This window comes from Mesocricetus auratus, unplaced genomic scaffold (genome assembly GCF_017639785.1).
Source record: "Mesocricetus auratus isolate SY011 unplaced genomic scaffold, BCM_Maur_2.0 Super-Scaffold_100014, whole genome shotgun sequence".
In the NCBI taxonomy this organism is placed as follows: Eukaryota; Metazoa; Chordata; class Mammalia; order Rodentia; family Cricetidae; genus Mesocricetus; species Mesocricetus auratus.
In genome coordinates, this window is record NW_024429197.1 from 15,516,593 (window position 1) to 15,536,666 (window position 20,074).

The following is a 20,074-nucleotide window of genomic DNA, read 5'->3' on the forward strand; positions in this document are numbered from 1 at the left end:
GAATTCTGTTTGTGAGATCATTCAAAAGAATAAAGCGCTTAGAAATAAAATTAACAGAAAGGATAAGATTTGTACAACCACAGAAATTAAGAGAAACTAGATCACCTCTTAGGGAATGGAGTGACTGTGGATGGGGAGACTTGATGCTCTGAAGGTGGCAATATGTCCTAACTGATGTATCGATTTTCCATAATCCTTGTCAAACTGCCTGCTTCTTTTTGGCAGACCTGGGAGATCAGAGCTTCAAATTCATATGGAAATTCAAGAGCTAGGAAAGAGCTAAGAAGTATCCTGGGGGGAAAAAGACAAAATTGGAGGAATCAAATTTTGAGATTCCAAAAGTTGACACAGAATTTCTGGGTAATCAAGATGATGTAATCCTGGCATAAAGATAGACAAAGAAGCCCGTGGCGCCAAATCTGTAGGACAGAAGTAAGCCCGTATATCAGCAGTCAGTCCATTTATAACAAGAAGACCAAGGCTGTTAAACAGGGAAGACACAATCATTCAGCAAGTGTAACCGAGACAGCTGGATTTCCCCAGTGTATGTGAATAAATTTAACTCCCACCTCAATTATAAACAGCATAAAATTGATAATTGATCATAGATTTTAAAAATACACTCAAAAACCATAAATCTGTGCCTGCTTAGAATGGGTAATACTATTTTAGACATTGTAAGAAAGCATAAGCAACTGAAATTAAAATATAGAAAAATTAGAATATACATCAATATTAAAACTATTGGTGCTATAGGCGGTACCATCAGAAAAATGAAAAGAAAGGAATTTGCAGGATGGTGGCAAATATGGGAAATATTTTCCAGTCATTTATCTAATAATAGAGTTGGATCCATAATATAACTCAAAAACCTCTTATAACTCAGTAATAAAAATATAAATAACCCAATTTTAGAATGAGAAAATGATGTGAGTGGTAATTTTTCTAAGGAAGATACACAAATGGTCAACAAGCACATAAAAGGTGCTTAGCATCTTTGCTCATTAAGGAAATGCAAGTCAAAACCACAATGAGACACCACTTCACCTAATAGGATGGCTATAATTTGAAACCCAAGCAATAACAAGGGCTGCAGAGATGGTTCACCTTGTAAAGGGCTTGTTGCTCAGCACGAAGACCTGATATCAGATCTCTAACACCACATCTGTAGCCCCAGTCCTATGGGGCAGAGACAGAGAGATCCCAGGAGCATGTTGGCCAGTCAGTCTAGCTAAAAATGATTATTCAGGTTCCGTGAGAGACCCTGCCTCAAAAACTAAGGTAGAGAGTGATTGAGGAAGATACCAAACATTGATCTCAGGCATCTACATTTATATGATAGGTAAGAGTACACATGCACGACGCATGCATACACACACACACGCGCGCGCGCGCATGCACACACACGCAGGCACACATACATAGACATGCATTAACAAATGCTTGCAAGAATGTGGAGAAATTGGACCCTCAATGGCTATCCCATGGCTACTGGGATGCCAAAATGACACAGCAGTTCCTGTTGTGATGTGATGAGTCTTGATGCATGATGTTAAATGAAAGAAGGCAATCACAAAGACCACATATTGTATTTATTTGAAATAACCACTTAAATAAAATGTCCAGAAAGGTTCAAACTAAGACCATCTGTAAAGATAGAGGGACATGAATATGAAGAATGAGGACAGAGTTTCTTTGGAAGGGAACAAATGCTCCAAAATTAGACCACAGTGACAATTGAACAAACTTTTCAATACACAAATGTACACAACTGCACACACACCACATACATACATGCATGCATACATACATACATACATACATACATACATACATTGAATGCTACCTTTTGAGTTAGTTGTCTTATATGTGAATTATATTTCAATAAGTTTGTTTAAATATGTACATCCTCTTCAACCTGATCTATGATGCAATGCAAACAATCAAAAATTCCAATGTTTTGTGATTATGGATCTAAAGCTTATATATGGAAAAGCAAATGGCCCAGAATAGCCACAACACTGCAGAAAGAGAACAAAAGCCAGAAATATGCTGCCCAGATTCGACACTTACTGAAAAGCTATGACACTCAAGACAGCATGGTAGTGTCGAAAATACAGACAGACAAGTTAACAGAAGAGAATCAAGAGCTCACAAATGGATCCATAAATGCATAGTCAATTGGTCTCAGACAGAGGAGTAACAGTAGTTCAATAGAGAAAGCATGTTTTTCTCAGCAAGTGGACATCAATGCTTACAAAAACAAATTTAGATACACATTGAGAGCCCCTGCCTCAGTGAATATGGTGAAGAGTGATCCAGGATGACTCCCAGCGTCATCCTTAGGCCTCCATGTGTGTGCACACTACACACACACATACACAGATAAAAGAAAGCATAAAAACAGAAGCATCCCTGAAAAAGAGACTAAAAAATGGAAAAGATAAACAACCGAACAGAAGGAACATCCAAAATGTGACTGGTAAGGGATTTGCACAAGGGATACACAAGAGATGCTTGAAGTCAACAGTAAGATGACAAACTGCCCAATTAAAAGACAGGCTATTGATCTGAATGGATACACCAAAGAATGTGTGACAATGGCAAACAAGCCCAGGGAAGCTGCACAACTTTAAATGGAGGTGAGTAATTATGAGTGAAAAGAAAGGAATGCCTCTGCATGCCTGTTAGAGGACAAAAATAGAAAGCACTGGAATCATCCAGTATTGGCAAGGGCACAATTGTGTGGCACTATTCCTGGGAAGAAATAAATAAACATCTACTCACCTCAGACAGGAAACTGACCACAGACCAAATAACAATACCACCGAAGTCCAAAATGGCATACAGATGAGTTTATCGGGTTTAATTACAGGAGCATGGGTGACTTGACAGTGTCTACATCACTGACCAACCAACCCATCATAGGTGACAGCTCACAAAAGCTGGGGCTCTGAATCACCTTACAACCTGCAGGCAGCAAAAGTCAGAAAGTGTCTCTCTTCTCCAATCTTAGATAACCATAAGGGAGAAGGTGTTTTATGCATTTGATAAATTTCAGGGACTTCCTGAGATTTGTGAGTTATTTACTCCCTGATTCTTAAGGAGTATGTCTATAGAACTTGAGTCCTACATGGCAAATGTGCAGCCACAAAGACTCCTTCAATGCTGATGGGAATATAGAATGGTGCTGTCATCCTGAAAGACAGTTTGTCAGGACCTCGTAACCCTAAGCACCCTCATACCATATGATCCAGCCATCATACTCCTTGGTATTTACCCAAATAAGTTTAAAATAGATACCCAGGCAAAAAGTATCACACAGATCATTACAGGAGCTTTATTCTTGATTGCCGAAACTTAGTCACAACCAAGATGTCTTTTAATAGCTACATAAATAAACAAACCATGATATGTGTATTCAATGGAAAATTATTCAGTGCTAGAAGTAAATGGACTATCAAGCTGTGGGAAGATAGGAAGGAAAATCAAATGCTGCAAAGCAAAACAAGCCAATGGGAAAGCCTCCAAATTGCTTTGATTCCAACAACGTGTTACTCTGTACAAGGAAGAACTATGACAGCAATGTGATCTGTGGTTGCTAGGGGTTTTAGAATGGACAGGGAGATTATAGTGGATTTTAGGGCCATGAAATTTTTGCATATGAAACTGTAATGATGGATACATACCAAGACCCATAGGTTGTACAACACAAAGAGTGACCCTACTGTGAACTATGCACTTTAGTTAATGACACTGTAGAACACTGACTCATCAACTGTAATAAATGAGCTAAGTCATGGGTCAAAGTTTCTCATGCATCTACTGGGGTTCAGTCACTTCCAAGTTCAGTCATGGGGCTGTTGGCAAGGAAACATGCCTTGAGGCTGTTGGATTGAGGATCACTGTTTCTTGTCATGTTGGCTTTTCTGTTGGACAGTTCACACATAAGATTTAACTTCTGTCTTAGTCAATGTTCTATTGCTGTGAAGAGATGTCATAACCATGGCAATGCTTATAAAAGGAATCATTTAAGTAGGGCTTGGTTATATTCAGAGGCTTAGTCCATTATCATCATGGTGGTAAGCAAGGTGGCATTTGGGTAAACATGGTGCTGAAGAGGTAACTGAGAATTCTACATATGGATCAGCAGAGAACAGGAAGGGAGAGGGAGAAATGGCCTGACTTGAGCATTTGAAACCCCAAAGCCCATGCCCAGTGACACACCTACTCCAACAAGGCCACACCTAATCCAGTAAGGTCACACCTACTCCAGCAAGGCCATGCCTACTTCAGCAAGGCCACACATACTTCCTAATCTCTGTCAAGTAGTGCCACTCCCTAAGGATCAAGCATTCAAATATATGAGCCAATTATGGGTAGTCTTATTCAAACCACCACAGCTTCCATTAGGGTAAGGCAAAGAAAAAGTAAGAAAAGGGTCTAGACAGCTGCCAAGTTCTTTCTGCAGCTCAGTCTTGGAAGTGATCCCCAGCGGAATTGTCACAGCAACCTTAGGTAAGTTTAAACAGAGGCACGTAAATTATGGTCTTATGAAACTGCCATAATTTCTGTGCCCATTTCACAGTTATGAAATGGGGAATCACAGTTGTACCATCATCGTGGAGTTTAGAGATGAAGAAATGTGCAATATATAGAAAAAATAATTGATGGTGGGGCCATGAGATGGCTAAGTTGGTGAAGGGTCTTGCTACCAAGACTGATGATCTCAGTTTAAATCCAGGGACCCACATTGTGGAAGATGAGAACTTACTCCTACAAGTTGACCTCTGACTTCCACATGCATAATGTGATACATACATATGCTCATAAATAAACAAATAAATAAATACTTAGTGATATATAGTAAGTGCTCAGTCAATGCTAGCTATTTTGGTTGCATAATAGACATAAGGATATGACATTAAATATGGTTTGAATCTGAAGTGTCTTTCACAGGTTTATGGGTTTGGGTACCTGAACTCTAGCTAGTTAGGGAGGTTATGGATTCTTTGGGACACCAGTATTAGATGGAAGTAGGGCATTAGGGGAAATCATTTGAAGGCTCTGGACTCCTCTCTGCTTCTTGAGTCTCACTGTAACATATGCTGCTATAACAACCTGAAATGCCTCTCACATGTGAGTCAAAATAAAGCTTTCTCCTCCCTTTGTTTTCTAGGAGCTCTTGTGTCATGAAGGTAAGGAGACCAGTGTCTGGAATGATCCCCATTAACAAGCTTATTGAAATTGGTTTACACAGTTCAATGACCCATGGAAGGTTCCTCCCATAATGCATTTGGTGAGCCCTCTCTTAAGATACTTCTGTCATCCAAGAGACAGCCTATTCCTTCTCAGCCTTTGGTTTTCTTGACTTACAAACACATGTTTGCAATTTCCTCATACAGTTTTACCCACACTCCTCTTGAGCCTGACTAGATCATTGTAAACTGGAGTGGACAGAAGCAAGACAGAGATCTGGGTGGAGACATGAGAAAATTAAGCAAGATACTAAGATGTGTTTCTCTAAAATTTGGAAACTTATATATCCTTGTGCACCAGCACGGGGTAACTGTAGTTACTCAGGGATCTTTGGTTTGGATTTGAAGATACATGCAGGGCATTCACTTATGTGTAGGTGCCTGACAGATGTCTGCCTGACTGAAACATTCTCCCTTCTTCTCCCCATCACTCCCTACCAGGACTAGCTCCTGTTGCCTCATTGGACTGTGTATCCTCTTCTGGGCAGCAGGGAGTCCTAAAGACTGACCCTTCTCTCAGAATCAAGCTTCCAGGCTTGCCTGTTGGGAGTGCTCGCTGCAGCACTTGGATTCAGATCTCCTGGTGAAGAACCTGGAATCTATTTTTAACAAGTACCTCCAGGTAATTCTTAGGATCAGCCAAGTTTGGGAAGCACTGTCTTAGAACATTTTCCTTTCATCTTTCCCCTGGTTCTGGGCTGGCAAATAACTGCCTATAGCAGGCATCACTAATTGATCACAGAACCCTTTCATACTGCTGAACCTGGTTAAGACCTCCCAGCCTTAACAAGCTCTTGAGGCAGCCAGCAGCCATCACACAGTTATACCAGAAGAGAAGAATAATTGTTATCTCAGCCCTAGTTAATACATATTCATGTGAGCTTGGCAGTTCCCTAGTCTGTTGGTGATATACTCATGTCATCCAGGTATAATGACTCTGGGAAACCTTAAATTCATCTGGAACCTTCTGCCTATAACTGACAGCTCCCCAGCAAGATGACTGCAGAGAAAGCCCAAAGCCTTATATGCTCATCATTTTCCTCTTGTTTCTAGGTAATAGGTCCATCCTGGCTGTAGGGGGGCATAGATAGCTGGTGACATGACGATGTCTGCCATTCTTGAGAAGCATCATGGGTGTGTGGGGCAGGGAAAGTCATGAAGTTTTATGAGTCCCTGAGTTGGGTTCAGATCCCTGCAATGACAGCAGACCCAAAACACTTCCTTGACTTCTAAGAATCACAGGACCACACTTCCAATAAATCCACTAATACTCATGCTGATAATTAATCCCCAAATTTATACTTTATGTTATTCAGAAGTGGAGTCCTTAAGAAATAACTAAGATGCGGCCATCAACATGGGGCTTCCATAATGGAGCTGATAGCTTTCTAAGAAGAGAGATCTGAGCTTTATCTCACTTTCTTTGTCTCACCATGTGACACTCTACACCAAGGTATGACACTGGAAGAAGACGCTTGACACCTGCTGAGTAGATGTACACACAGTATTCTGGGAGTCCTCAACCTCTGGAACTGTGAAACATATAACCTCTCATCTTTATAAATTACCCAGTCTCAGTAATTTTGCTATAGCAACTGAAAACATACAGTATTATTATTATCTTGCTATCATCCCAAAATGCTAAGGCTTCACCAAAGGAAATAACCAGACCAAGAGAAGATAAGGGAGTTAAAAAATATCTGGGAAAACACTGGGGTCTGTGGGGTTCAAGCAGGAAACCCTGTTGTTGCAGAATATGGGATGTCTACTAAAAGCCAAAAAGAGGCATAAGAGACAACAGTGTGAAGGGGGGGATTTATCTCTGTCCTGGGATACAGAGCAAGAGAATGAGTATGGAAGGAAAGATGACTGCAACAGAGCCCTGATGGGTGGGGTGGGTCACTTCTGGCAAACATCTGCATGGAAGCCTAAACTGCTTGTTTCTGGAGGTCAGCAGGAGTGGCAGTGCAGAATGGTGGTTAGCATTGTGCATCATGTGGGAAGATGAGAAAAACAGAGTTTAACTAGCCACAGTGTAGCTAGAGAGAGAGCAACTGAATAATATCAGAGACCTTTACATAGGCCACTTATAGGAGCCTACTCTGCCCCAGCATCCTACAGACGGTCCCCAGCCCATAACTCATACTTTATGAAGCTTTCATGGAGGATTTAAAGACCTCCCTCTGATAAAGGCCAATCAAGGTCTACCAGATGTTTGAAGAACCTCTCTCAAAAGGATTCAAAAGACTAAAAATAAGTCTAGTAGACAAAAAATCAGAGGAAATAGAAGCAATGTGGGAAGGAGAAAACAACCATATAATTAATATCTTCAGAGATAAAGGCAGAACCATTGTATCCTTAACCAGAACATATAATTATTAAAGAGGAAACATTCAACAGAGTTCCTGAAAATTAAAAATATTGTAACAGAAATAAACAACTCAATGGGATGGCTATAAAACTAAGAGGAAAGAGTCTTCAAAGAGAAGCAATTGACTTCGGAGATTGAAAGTCAGGGGAATGGAGGAATGACAGATGTTCCAGGAAGTGAGAACAAGGGGGTGTGGCTACTGAAGCAGTAAGTCAACACAGGCCTCTAGAGTGGAATCATCACTTGGTGCTGCAACAGTGGATAGAAACAGCTTCCGCTTGTGATGTCCCAAAGGCAGCAGCCCTGAAACATGGAAACACAGAAATATGCAGACACACTTGTGCAGCCACTCCACGCTCTGAGATGCAATCAAACCATCAAACAAGTGTAAGACTTTAATGGAAAATCATCTCCCACACATAAGCTCAAAAATATTGCCCACTATGAGTCCTTACTCAGAAAACGGCTGAAGGGTGTTCTCTGCCATTGCGAGAGGGTAAATCAAAGAACAGAATGCCCAAGATCCAGGAAACAAACAATTTAATTCAGGAGCCATCTAAGGAAATTCCCCATTCGACGGTACAGGGATGGCCCAGGGTGACAGATGAGTGACAGGCCAGGGTAGAGCAGGAGGACCAAGAAAAGAATTACACTACCACATAATTCAATACATGTCAACATATTTAAAAGAAAATTACAATTCTGTCAGAGAACTCGGGATGAAATAGTGATCCCTATGTAAAAAACCAAATATGTAACAAATCATGACAATCATAAGCCAGCACAACTGTAAAATAAAGGAAGTATAAGCCCATGGCACCAGGTAATAACTCAGCCTAAAAACAATGCAAACATAATAATGTTGGTGCTAAATACTGAGAAATAAAGCCACATCTTACATAGAATGGGGTTAATAAATAATAAGTAGGTTTTAAAAGACAGTACAATATACAGGTTACTTACAAAGATAGAATTCATAACTAGAGAAACAGCTAAATAAAGAAGAAGCCATAGCTTTGGGGGAGGAACAAACAGAAGAAGAGAAGATTATTGATGTCCCTTCAAAGTCTCATTAAATGTAGATTCAGTACATGAAACTTTAAAATGGAGCACATGCAAGATGATCAAGAGTCAATATAAAAATTCCTTGATTATGATAATGTTGATATGGTTGTTAATGGGAGGGAGTTAATGAAGCAGTTACTAGTAAGTGAATCCATGTTCATAATATAGTTTCAAGTCATTCATCAAAAAATGATGAGAGAGATAGTAAATATGTGATTGACAGATAAGTATCTGAATGGTAGATGGAAAGATGATTGACTGATGGTAGACAGATAGATGATATATAAATAATAGAGAGACAGGTATAAAGGTAATAAGTAAAGATAGATGACAGATTGATGGTTGGATGTAGGCAGTAGACTGTAGATACATAAAAGATTAGATAGATAGAGAGAGAGAGAGAGAGAGAGAGAGAGAGAGATAGATATTGGGTAGATAGATATTCTAAAGTATTCATTGGTGAACCCCAACATGAGCATGTATTTGTTCACTGTACTTGTCTTTCAGTTTTTCTGTCATTAATTTTTTTCAAAATAAAATGTTTGTCAGAAACTGAAGTATGTATGTTATTCTGATGAAGCTAATATTAAAAAATAAAACAACCCAAAGCCTAGGATTCACTAATGCTAAAAAATGACAGCTACCATTATTAGTTCATCACCAATATCAAATCATTTTTTCCCACCTAAAGGGAGCTAGGTAAGATCATCACACCAGGATAGTGACAGGGAAAAGCACCCAGAAAAGATCACTTTACACACCCTTCTATTCACCCAGGGCCTAGGACTGGACACAGTACCAGATGTATAACCACAAGTGTTTATCCCTCTCTGTGACACTCTCAGGCCATGGCTAGGTGACAGCTCTGGTCTCCTCAAGCTTGAGGAAGTTGTGAGTATGGCTAGGTGGCAGTTCCAGTCTCCTAGGCCTGAGGTGGTTGAGAGTATGCCCAACTGCCTGGTTGTAGAAGCAGAAAAATAGTAGGACAGAGACAGGAAGGGTCTTCCCAGTGTCCAGTGTAGGATGCACTATACTGGGATGGGCCAGCATGGTTTCCCCACACTCTGCACCAGAGCTGTTTGAGTATCTACTAGGATTCCCCTCTCCCAGGGTCATTGCAAGGCCTAGCACCTGGTGCTTCCTAAGTATTCATTTCTAAGCATACTGTAGTCACACTAGGCTCTGCTTTGTGTTACTATTTCCTGTCCTCTTGTAAAGAATTGGTAAGTTCTTCCTGGAGTCTATCCTAAGGAATGCAATAGCTTACCTCCTGCTAAGCCCAATAGGACTATGGGACTGCAGATTAGAAACATCAATATCTATCATTCCCTTCCCCTACTCGAAATCACTGAAATTCATTTTTTAAAAATCTTGTATGAAACAGGTCTCATTTCACAGGACTCTACTATGGAATACCAGAGAATGTTCAGGTTAATTTTATTTCTGTTTTGAGACAGTGTCTATGCAGCCCAGGCTGGCCCCCAAGTCAAGACCTTCCTGCCTTTGGTTGCTAGAATTATAGGCACATGTCAACATACTCAGCTTGCTAGGTCATGTCTAATTGGTACCTTCTGCTTCTAAGTAGATGACCCAGCTTCAGAATAAGCCACATGTGGTGTGTGTGTCTGTGTGTGTGTGTGTGTTGTTGCACATGTGTATGTCTGAGTCTGCTTCTATGTGTGTATGTCCATCTATGTGTATGTGTTTGCACACATGTGTGTGTCTGTGTGCATGCCTATGTGTCTGTGTGTATGTGTCTTTGCATGATTATATGTGTGTGTGTGCTTCTCTGTGTGTCTGTACATTTCTGTGTAGCTGTATATTTCTGTGTGTCTGTGTATGTCTGTCAATGTGTATATATGAAGGTGTGTATATGTTTCTGTGTGCATGTCTGTGTGTGTTCCTATGTGTACATGTGTGGGTGCAAATGTGCATACAGGCATGCCTACACATACTATTCAGTTGAGCCTCATTATTATTATCAACCACATGTAAAACAGCAAGCCTTTCCTTTCAACAATGCATCTGTGTTTCTGGAGAGGATAGCAGGCCATCCTCTGCCCTGTGTTTTCCGCCCCACACTGTAAATATCCTCACCATCTTCTGTCTTAGTGTCACTTTCTTTTGCATTTTGGTGCTTTTCCTTGATCATTTATTCTTTAATATTGTCCCAAGTATGTCTTGAAACAAGGCCCGGTATTCCTAAGTACAAGAAGCCTGCGGTGAGTCTGACAGTAAAAAAAATATGTGTGCTAGGACAGCTTCATTCAAGCATGAGTTGTACTACTGGCTGTGAGCTCAACGCTCATCAATAGCTATGCATTAACTAACTTGCCTTCAAAGAGAAAAAGCAATAAAAGGCAGGGTGCTGGTGGGTCCCTTGAACTGGGACTGTGGGCTGCAGGAGCAGAAGTCTGTGTTTCTCCAGGGTGCTCAGAAGCAGAACCCCAGGAGTTCACAATCCACCATCTCAGTGCTTGTGGTAGCTCTGTAGAACATGAACTTCTGTGAATAACAAGAATTGACTATATAGGGGCTAGAAAGGTGTCTCAGCAGTTAAGAGCACTCTCTGCTCTTCCAAAGGACCTGGGTTCAAGTCCCAGTGCACACATGGCAGCTCACAACCATCTATAACTCCAGTTCCAAGAGACCTACACCCTCTGCTGGCCTTCATAGGCATTGATTGCATATATATGGTACATAGACATGCATGCAAAAAAAATTAAAAATAGTATATACATAAATTTTTTTAAAATTAAAGAAGTGAATATACAGGCATTACTCCCCATCTAATCTCTTATCTTCTGTGTTTTCAACTTCCCATGGACAAGCACAGTCTAAAAGTATAGCACAATATAGACAAAGACCACATTCACATAATTTTCAATATATTTGTTAGCATTACTTATTAGTTTCTTGCTGTATCTAATTATAAATTTAACCTTACTGTAAACCTTACTATATATACATACATACATACATACATATATATATATATATATATATATATATATATATTGGGAAGAACCATAGCATGCAAAGGATTCAGACACCTATGGAATGCCTTACAACTGCTGTGTGTGTGTGTACATATATATGTGCATATATATATCCTGTATTTAGTTGTTTTCTGAAGCATTTATTTATTCTAAGGTAATATGACAAAGTTCTAGGGTATTGCTGGAAAGAGAAGCAACTAAGATGGGTGCCTGGATAAGTCAAGGACTCAATGTCTTTGCAGACCCATTCTGGTCTCCTCATCTGGGCACCTGCTTCTTGCCCTTAACAATTCCATTTCCTCTGAGTATCCCTACACACATACATATATCCAGTTAGCTCTGTCATTACTGCCTCTATTGGGGTTCCTCATGGCAACTTCTGAATGGACCCAGTTAAGTAAGCCACTGGGTTCTTCAGATTAAGAGGGAAGCCTGTTACTAAAGAGAAGGGAGGGATGATGGTCAGACTCTCCTTAACCTCTTCTGGTATCAGCCATGGAGTTCATAATTGCAGAATTCTACAAATACAAAATCAAGTCCAGGTGTTTTATCTTGGCTCTGGGCCACTTGGTTTTGCTGACATAGCTCATACAATGGCACATTGTAGGCGTTCAACAAATACATTTGTCAACCAAATAAACATCTTGACATAAACAGTCATTCTTTGCCTTGAAACCCTGATTCCAAAAGATCTGGACCATTCCTAATGACACTGTATTATTCTTAGGGACATTTTCTTTCTTCCTGTCAGATGGACGCACCTTCAATTCTGCAACAGAAGTCACAGGGCAAAGCTGATTTGAGACCTGGACTGACTGAAATTTCTTGGTCCACAAACAGCAGTACAAGTGGGAAAGCAGGCAGCTGAGATGGGTTCCAGTCTCTGCTGGCTCCTTTGTTATGACAGATGGATCCCAAGTCAACACAGATAGACCCAGTTTACACTAGTCTCCATACTCCCTTCTTCATCTCCAGGATCTGGCTCCCAATCCCCACATTCATCTCCTCACTCCCATACCTGTCCCTGATCCCCAACCTGGCTCCTCATCCCCACACCTGGCTCTCTCTCTCATCACACATGGATTCCCATCACATTGAGCACCATACCTGTCCCCCATCCCTACACTTGGCTGGCACCACAATAAATATAACTGGCATACAGTTCTATACCTTAATCTTCATGGCTAGCATCTCAGTACATCCAGACAGAACCCAGTTTTCACAGCTGGCTAGCAATCCAGTCTATACATCTGGAACCCAATTCCCACATCTGGCTGGCATAATCACGCACACAGATGGCATGCAGAGCCATATGACTACAGCCCACACAGATGGTGACCCAGTCTAGACAGCCGACTCCAAACCAGGGCCTTAAAGCTGGCAGCTTGCCGCACCCCCCCGCAGCTGACACCAGGATGACTGTTGCCCCAGCTGAGAAGGCTCGCTTTGTTGCCTGTATCATATACAGCAGGGAATGCTGGCCTCTGGACAAACTCTAGAGACACTCCACTCCCAATAAACCAACTAGGATTAAATCATACCAAGACAGCCTTGGCTATGCCTTGGTGTTAATAAGTCATTCCAGTTTGACTCTGTGTTGGCTGAGGCACAACTGGGACTTAGATGGCCCACTCAGAAGGGCCCGCCCATCACCAAAAATTAGACTTAGAAGAACTTCCTCCCACAAGGAACCTCTTCCTTTGAAGGTCTCCAGGCCTTCAAATGCTGGCCAGTGCCTCCAATGTACGAGTATGGTTCTACTCAGAGGTCTCTTGGGGCAACATTGACCTGTGCTGAGAAGACGGGACTCTCAATTGCAGTATTAATGCTGCCTCCAGTCACAGCAAAGTCAAAAGCATGGTGCAAGCATACATCAAGAATAAGATGCCTGTGAATGCTCATCTGCGAACCTTGTAAAGGTTTAGAACAATGTTCTCAACCTGTGGATCCTGACCCCTTTGGAAGGCAAACAACCCTTTCACAGGGGTCACATAGCAGATATCCTGCATATCAGATATTCACATTACAGTTAATAACAGTAACAAAATTACAGTAATGAAGCTGCAGTGAAAATAACTTTACAGTGGGGGGCTACCACAACATGAGGAACTAAATTAAAGGCCACAGCATTAGGAAGAACCACTCTTTTAAAGACTCCATATTGCCTGACATTTCTCAGAAAATCCCAGGCAGAAAGGAATATTGCCATAAGGTTTCAGGTGGAGAGGACCATCATAGAGTCCTGGATGCAGGCTCAGAATCCATAGAGGGTCCAGGACAAAGTCAGTAACAGTGTTCTTCTGGACTGGAACACACTTGGAAAGATGCTTATATACTCACACATAGGTCTTAATTATTTTTAAAATACTCTGATGATTTATGAAGAGACTCGCTGTTAGGGTACCTGTTTAAAGGTCTTCAAAGAGACACAACATGTATATCCCTAAGCCCAGGTAGGAGCAACCATGAGAAAACAGCCAGGGAAGGCTACTCACCTTAGCCCATGGGTCTTGGTCATTTGTGACACAATGGCACTGGCGCCTTGGTCCATGTTCCCTTGGGCATGCACCATTTGGTATGTTCATCCTGAAAAAAAAAAGGTTGATGCTCATCGCTGAGGTTTCCTCTGGTGTGGCCTTCATGAAAGCCACTCCAATCAGAGTCCATCTCTAAGGCACTTGGAAGGGAAATGAGAGGGTAAGCACAACATTTCTCTATTTCTCCCTCTCCTGTTCCATGCCCTAAAGGCTGCTCCATATCTGTGAATTCATCTCTTACTGCTCACTGCCAACCTAAATTCTGGTCAGCTTTGCTACCTAAATGAGGCATCTGTGGAAACACCTGGGGAGTCTAGGCAGAGAGAAGTAAGGGAGCCAATTGCCTAAACTCCCTCTCTTCCAGGTTCCGCTGGCTATGGTTCCCGTCCTCCACCCCAGGCCATGACTTCTCCCATTCTATATCCCTGAACATTTTCAGTGATGCTGCCTGTCTCCTCCTCTCGAGATTTACAGGAAGTCAGGGTGTTCCACTGCCAGCCCAGGGATTCTCCAGCATCCCCTGTTAGTTTCCAGGACTCAATCTGTCTTTCTAGTTCCTCCCAAAGATTCCTGGGCCCTCCTAGACTCCTGATACAGAGATCAAAAGTGAAAAGGTTCATCAACTCCATGGCCCAAAGCCACAATTTGAGAGTAGTTACAGTGGCTCACCAAGGACCTTGAATACCCTAGAGTCAAGTGCTAAGTATGTGCCTGGGGACTCGCTGTGTCTCTCAAATCCTGGATGCTCATCCTTCACCTAAGATCCCCAAGTTCACTTACAACAAACTCAAACGCTGGCTGCTCTCTCATGAGTGGGCTTCTAATTTCTGAGATCTCTGAACACTAATGAAAACACTGACCTACAAATAGGGCTCAGCCTCAGCATGAGTGCATGCAGCTTTGGCAGAGGACCTCAGTGAGTTTGATTCCCAGCACCCATGTCAGATAGTTCACAACCACCTGTAACTCCAGCTCCAGGGAGATACAACACCTCTAGTTGGACACCTTCACACACACACACACACACACACACACACACACACACACACTTACTTAACATAATAAAAATAATTTTCTATAGAAAACACTGACCTCTCTCTATCTCACACTAGGATGGCAGCTTCCTGCCATGTCCTGTAAGGATTTTAACTCCAGGTGAGAAAGCCTTTCCCCTTAGCCAGCAGGTACAGAGTGGGTGGGGCCTGAACAGTCTTGAACAGGCAGTATCCTTTGCATATAGCCCAACTGGTACTTGATGCATTGCTCTATGTGAACTGAAGAAAGTCATCTCCAAGGCAGAGCATGCGAGGGATCCATGGGCCCAGGATCATTACGGTAAGGATGCTCACTTGGGAAAGCCCTGGGCACACTGCTAATTGGCTGGACACACAGCAGCGGCTGCTTCTCTCTTCCTTCCAAATCGGCTTTGATTTATCAATACTCTAGAAAGCTGGCCACCCATGGCAGACCAGGAGTTTCTTCGAGGCCACAATGATGCCCTAAGGGGGTTCACATGTCATGAGCTTTTGCTTTCTCATTGTCAAATTCCAAGAACAACAAAAGAAAGATACAGGAGAGAGGGTAAGTTTATAGGAGATACGTGTAAGGGTTAATTTTAATTGTTAACTAGACCAGATGAAGAACCACCTAGATTAGGAGTGCATACTTCTGGTGAGGACTTTTTCAGAGGTGATTGGGTTACGAGGACTCTGGCCTGTGGAATGGATGCCTAATGATGGTATTAGTGGAGGTGGTGATTGACAGAAGGAAAAGCCAAGTTAAAATAGTCAGGTCGTTAGGGGTATGTTCTTACTGTTATGTCTGCCCTAGCCTCTTCCTGCAGTCTTCCTTTTCGATACTTCCTGTCTGCCAGTAAGTAAGGGAGAGGCTCTACCATAAACTCCCCCATCATGATGCTCTGTCCAAGTGACGGTGGGCAGGGTCCTCTAAAGTGATGAGCCAAGATCAATCCTCCCCTAGGATCGTTCCTGTCAACCTAACACGATAGGACTTCTGGAACTGCGGGCCATCCAGATAGGAATATTCTCCGCTGATGAAGTCCCACCTTCACAGAGGCCCAAAGGCTGGGGACTCCTCTTTGCCACCTCAGAGAGGTTCAGAGCAGCAGGTAGTTGGTGGAGTGTAAAGGGGAACAGGGACAGATTAGAAAGTAGAAAGGGAGCTGACAAAGGTCCAGGCTGAGGCTTCCAGGAGAGGCAGGATTCTGCCAGCCATCAAATACCTTTCTGAGCCAATAAGTCAGAGATGCCCAACACTCTGCTGAGTCAGCAAACTGCTGGCCCATAATACAGCAGTGCCCACTCTGGCCAGGCCTGTTGACATTCATTCAACAGACATTCATGTGGTGTCTCCAAAATACCAGACCTCATTCTAGGAGGTGAAAATAGTGCCTTCAATAGGATAGACAGAATTCCTTCTCCGTGGCGTGGGGGTGGGGCAGCTTACAGCCTAGTGAGAAAGATGAAGCACTTAAACATGTGTAATTAATTCTTTATGTATTCAGTGATAAATGCTGTGCAAAAAGAAGGCAGGGGTGGGGAATCAAGAAGGAAGTTCTAGATGAATGAGATGGCCAGGGCAAGTATCCTAAGACAGATATCTGAGCAATACTTAAAGGGGTGAGAGCGTGAGCCTTTCAGACATTTAGGGTGGAGGACATTCCAGGGAGAAACTGCAGGTGCAAAGGCCTTCAGGCAAAGGATTCTGGGTATCTGAAGAGCATCAAGAATCACAGGTAGAGAGGAAGCTGAAGGCACCTGACCGACTGTAGCCTGGGATCACCCAGTTGGAGTGCCTTTCCTCTTTTGTGTCTTATCCATATAAGGAAGGCAAGCACCTGGGAATAGGGGTGCCCCCTCCCCTGGAGTCCGAATCTTATTCTCTCTCAGTAAAAGAAGTCCAAAAGCCCGGGAGCCAGTGACCAGAAAGCCAGGGCAGGCAAGCCAGGCAGGAGTCAGCAAATAGGAATAGGGGCAAGGTGTGTCTGAGGACACAAGGTCCAAAGATGACCCTCCTGTTCTCCTCATAGGACCCCTAGGCCAGGAGGAAGGGGGAAAGGAGCAGGGAGAAGGACATGTCTGCTTCCTTATCCCCCAGGCCACCATCGTGACTATAAGGAACTAACTACTTGGATGAGGAGGTGACGGTGTCATCTAAAAATGGGGGCTGCCTCTCTGCCAAGACCAGGGCAGGGAGTGGAGCCTCGGGCCCTCAAGGGAATGCTCCCATTGCATCTGGTCTTTCTGTCCAAGGCCCCTTCCACCTACCCATGGACTACAGTTTCTATGTGTTTTCAGACCCCAAATAATCCTGATCTGGTGTGAGACCCAGTTAGCTGATCCAGACTGTTACTGGCCCTAAGTCTAGTGAAGATATAAAACAGTAGGATTAGGGGACATACTGGGACAGAAAAACAAACAAAAAAGAAAGCAGAAGAAAGTGAAGACAAAATGTTGAAAGAATGCAATCCAATTCTGGGGTTCCATGGCAGGAGAGCCAACCATTGCTGTCTCTAACACCACATCCTGAATCTGTGGTACAGGAAACACATGATTGGGGTCACCCACCCTAAGCCCCTAATGTGGCTTCCTGAAGGAGATTCTCACATTGGATAGCCTTTCCACCCTCCATCCTCCCCAATCCAGGTAGATCCCAAACCTAGGCCAACTCATCTCCTCGTCTTCCTCCCCTGCAAATTAGGGTAAGGTGGAGAAAAGATATCTAGAGCAGAAATTCAGAATTTCCCAGTTGAAGCTAGTGTAGTCTTAATATAGAGAAAAAAAAAACAAAGGAAAACCAATACCCAAGCTCTTGATCATTACCAGGTACTTTCAGTTCTATAAATTATATGTGGTAACAAACCTTCCTCCCCAAATATAGTTTTGCTGATAGATGCTAACTATTGTCATGGTTGATGTTTAGTTTACTATACATACATACATATGTATATATATGTATATATTTAATACATGCAGATACAACAGATATAGTCAACTCAATCCCTCCCCCTAGGTTTTTTAGACAAGTTCCCATATAGTCTACCTCAAACTTGCTATGTATCCATAGATGACCTTGAACTCCTGATCCCATTCCTCCAAATACTACAATTACAGGCATGAGCCACCACACCCAGCTCAAATTTTTCCTTTTGAGTTCTTATCCCCCAGTGAACAGAGTCTGCCTCAAGCAGACTGAAACAGATCCAGGGGATATACATTTGTAGGACAATACACATGATCACTCCCAGAATGCTCTGCATTCAGGAGGGTACAAGTCGATTCAGGAGCAGTTTTTGTTTCTGTCTCCGGTGATGCTATACAGGCCTGTGTTTAAAGTAACACTTCTAAATAAACAATGACTGCTCTGTGACAGTAAAACAAAGACACTAAACTTCAACAACTCCAATTCTGTCACTGCGGGGATACATAGCATTTCTATTTGTGCATGCATTTTCAAAACAGTGTAGCAGGATGCAAACAGCAACAAACTATCTTTTGTTTGTAAGGGACAAATTTTAGCTCACAAACAAACTCTCTCATTGGACTGAAATAATACCTTAAGCACAAAAATATAACTCGTTTTTAAATGTTGCTTACTTTGAAATGAAGAAAGGAGACAAAAATCAGAAATTACAACATCCTCATTTGTGATTGTCACAGACCACTAAATAGGTTAACATCTTAATATGATTGGGTCACATGGCTATAATTCTACACTATGAATCTCTTATAGTTAAAGTCTCTGTTCTATAATGTCTTACTTGCTTTCTATGAATTTTGTCAGTGTGCTAATATGTAGGAGTCAATGAACAAAACAATTCATTGAGTTTCTTTCCTGATTATTATTCGTATTATTGGTTTTGTTTCATGAGCAGTATTGTAAATAATTTCATTGACTGTGATCAAAACTTTCCCTTTGAGCTGGACAGACACCCACAAGCCCTGTTCCCACTCCTTGATGAGACCTGCCTGTATCTTCTTTTCCAGATCTGCTCCTACTTTCTCAAGTACCAGGCTGCTCTCCTCCACTCCTCATTCTTTTACTTAGTGGTGGGAGGACACCAGATGGGAGGGGTTGGAGGAGTAGAAGGCCTGTCTGCCCTTGCCTATCATCTCACAACCGTTACTGCTGCAACATTAGCACATGCCTTCATCTGTTAAGAGGACTCTGACCTAACTCCGGGTCTCCTCCTCTGCCCTGACTCAGCTAGCCCAATATCACTATGCATATGGGCTCTACAACGTCTAGTTCTTCCAAGCAATTTGATATCCTCTGTTCTAGTGAAGGTCTGCAGCCCACGGGATGCATCACAGCTTAAGACACTGTCTTAGTTGGGGTTTCTATTGCTGTGAAGAGGCAACCACAGCCATAGCAACTCTTACAATGGAGAAACATTTAATTGAGGTGGCTTACATTTTCAGAGGTTTAGTCCATTGTCATCATGTGTGACATGGTGGTGTACAAGCAGACATGTTACTGGAGAAGCAATCGAGTGTCCTATACTTTGACTTGCAAGCAACAGGAAGTTATCTAAGACACTGGACAGCATTTTGAGCATCTCTGAGACCTCAAAGTCCACCTCCACAGTGACATACTTCCTCCAGCAAAACCATACCTACTCCAATAAGGCCACAACTCCTAAGAGTGCCACTCCCTTCCAGGGCCATTTTCTTTCGAGCTGCCACAACCACAGTATTAGTCACTTTTCTCATACCATGACAAAGGACCTGGCAAAAACAACTTAAGAAAATGCTCATTTGTCTCTCAGTTCCAAGGTTCAGCTCCTCAAGGCAGGGGAGTTACTACAGCAGGAACTTAAGGCAG

At 42.4% G+C, this 20,074-nt stretch overlaps 1 long non-coding RNA gene across 1 annotated transcript in view; it reads right to left on the reverse strand.

Moving 5' to 3' along the window:
- LOC106021912 overlaps positions 1 to 20,074 on the reverse strand; it is a 342,914-nt gene that overhangs the window by 93,943 nt on the left and 228,897 nt on the right. The window contains exon 2 of the long non-coding RNA XR_001197048.3: positions 14,189 to 14,279. This is a non-coding gene — a long non-coding RNA (uncharacterized LOC106021912). The remainder of the gene's footprint in view (positions 1 to 14,188; positions 14,280 to 20,074) is intronic.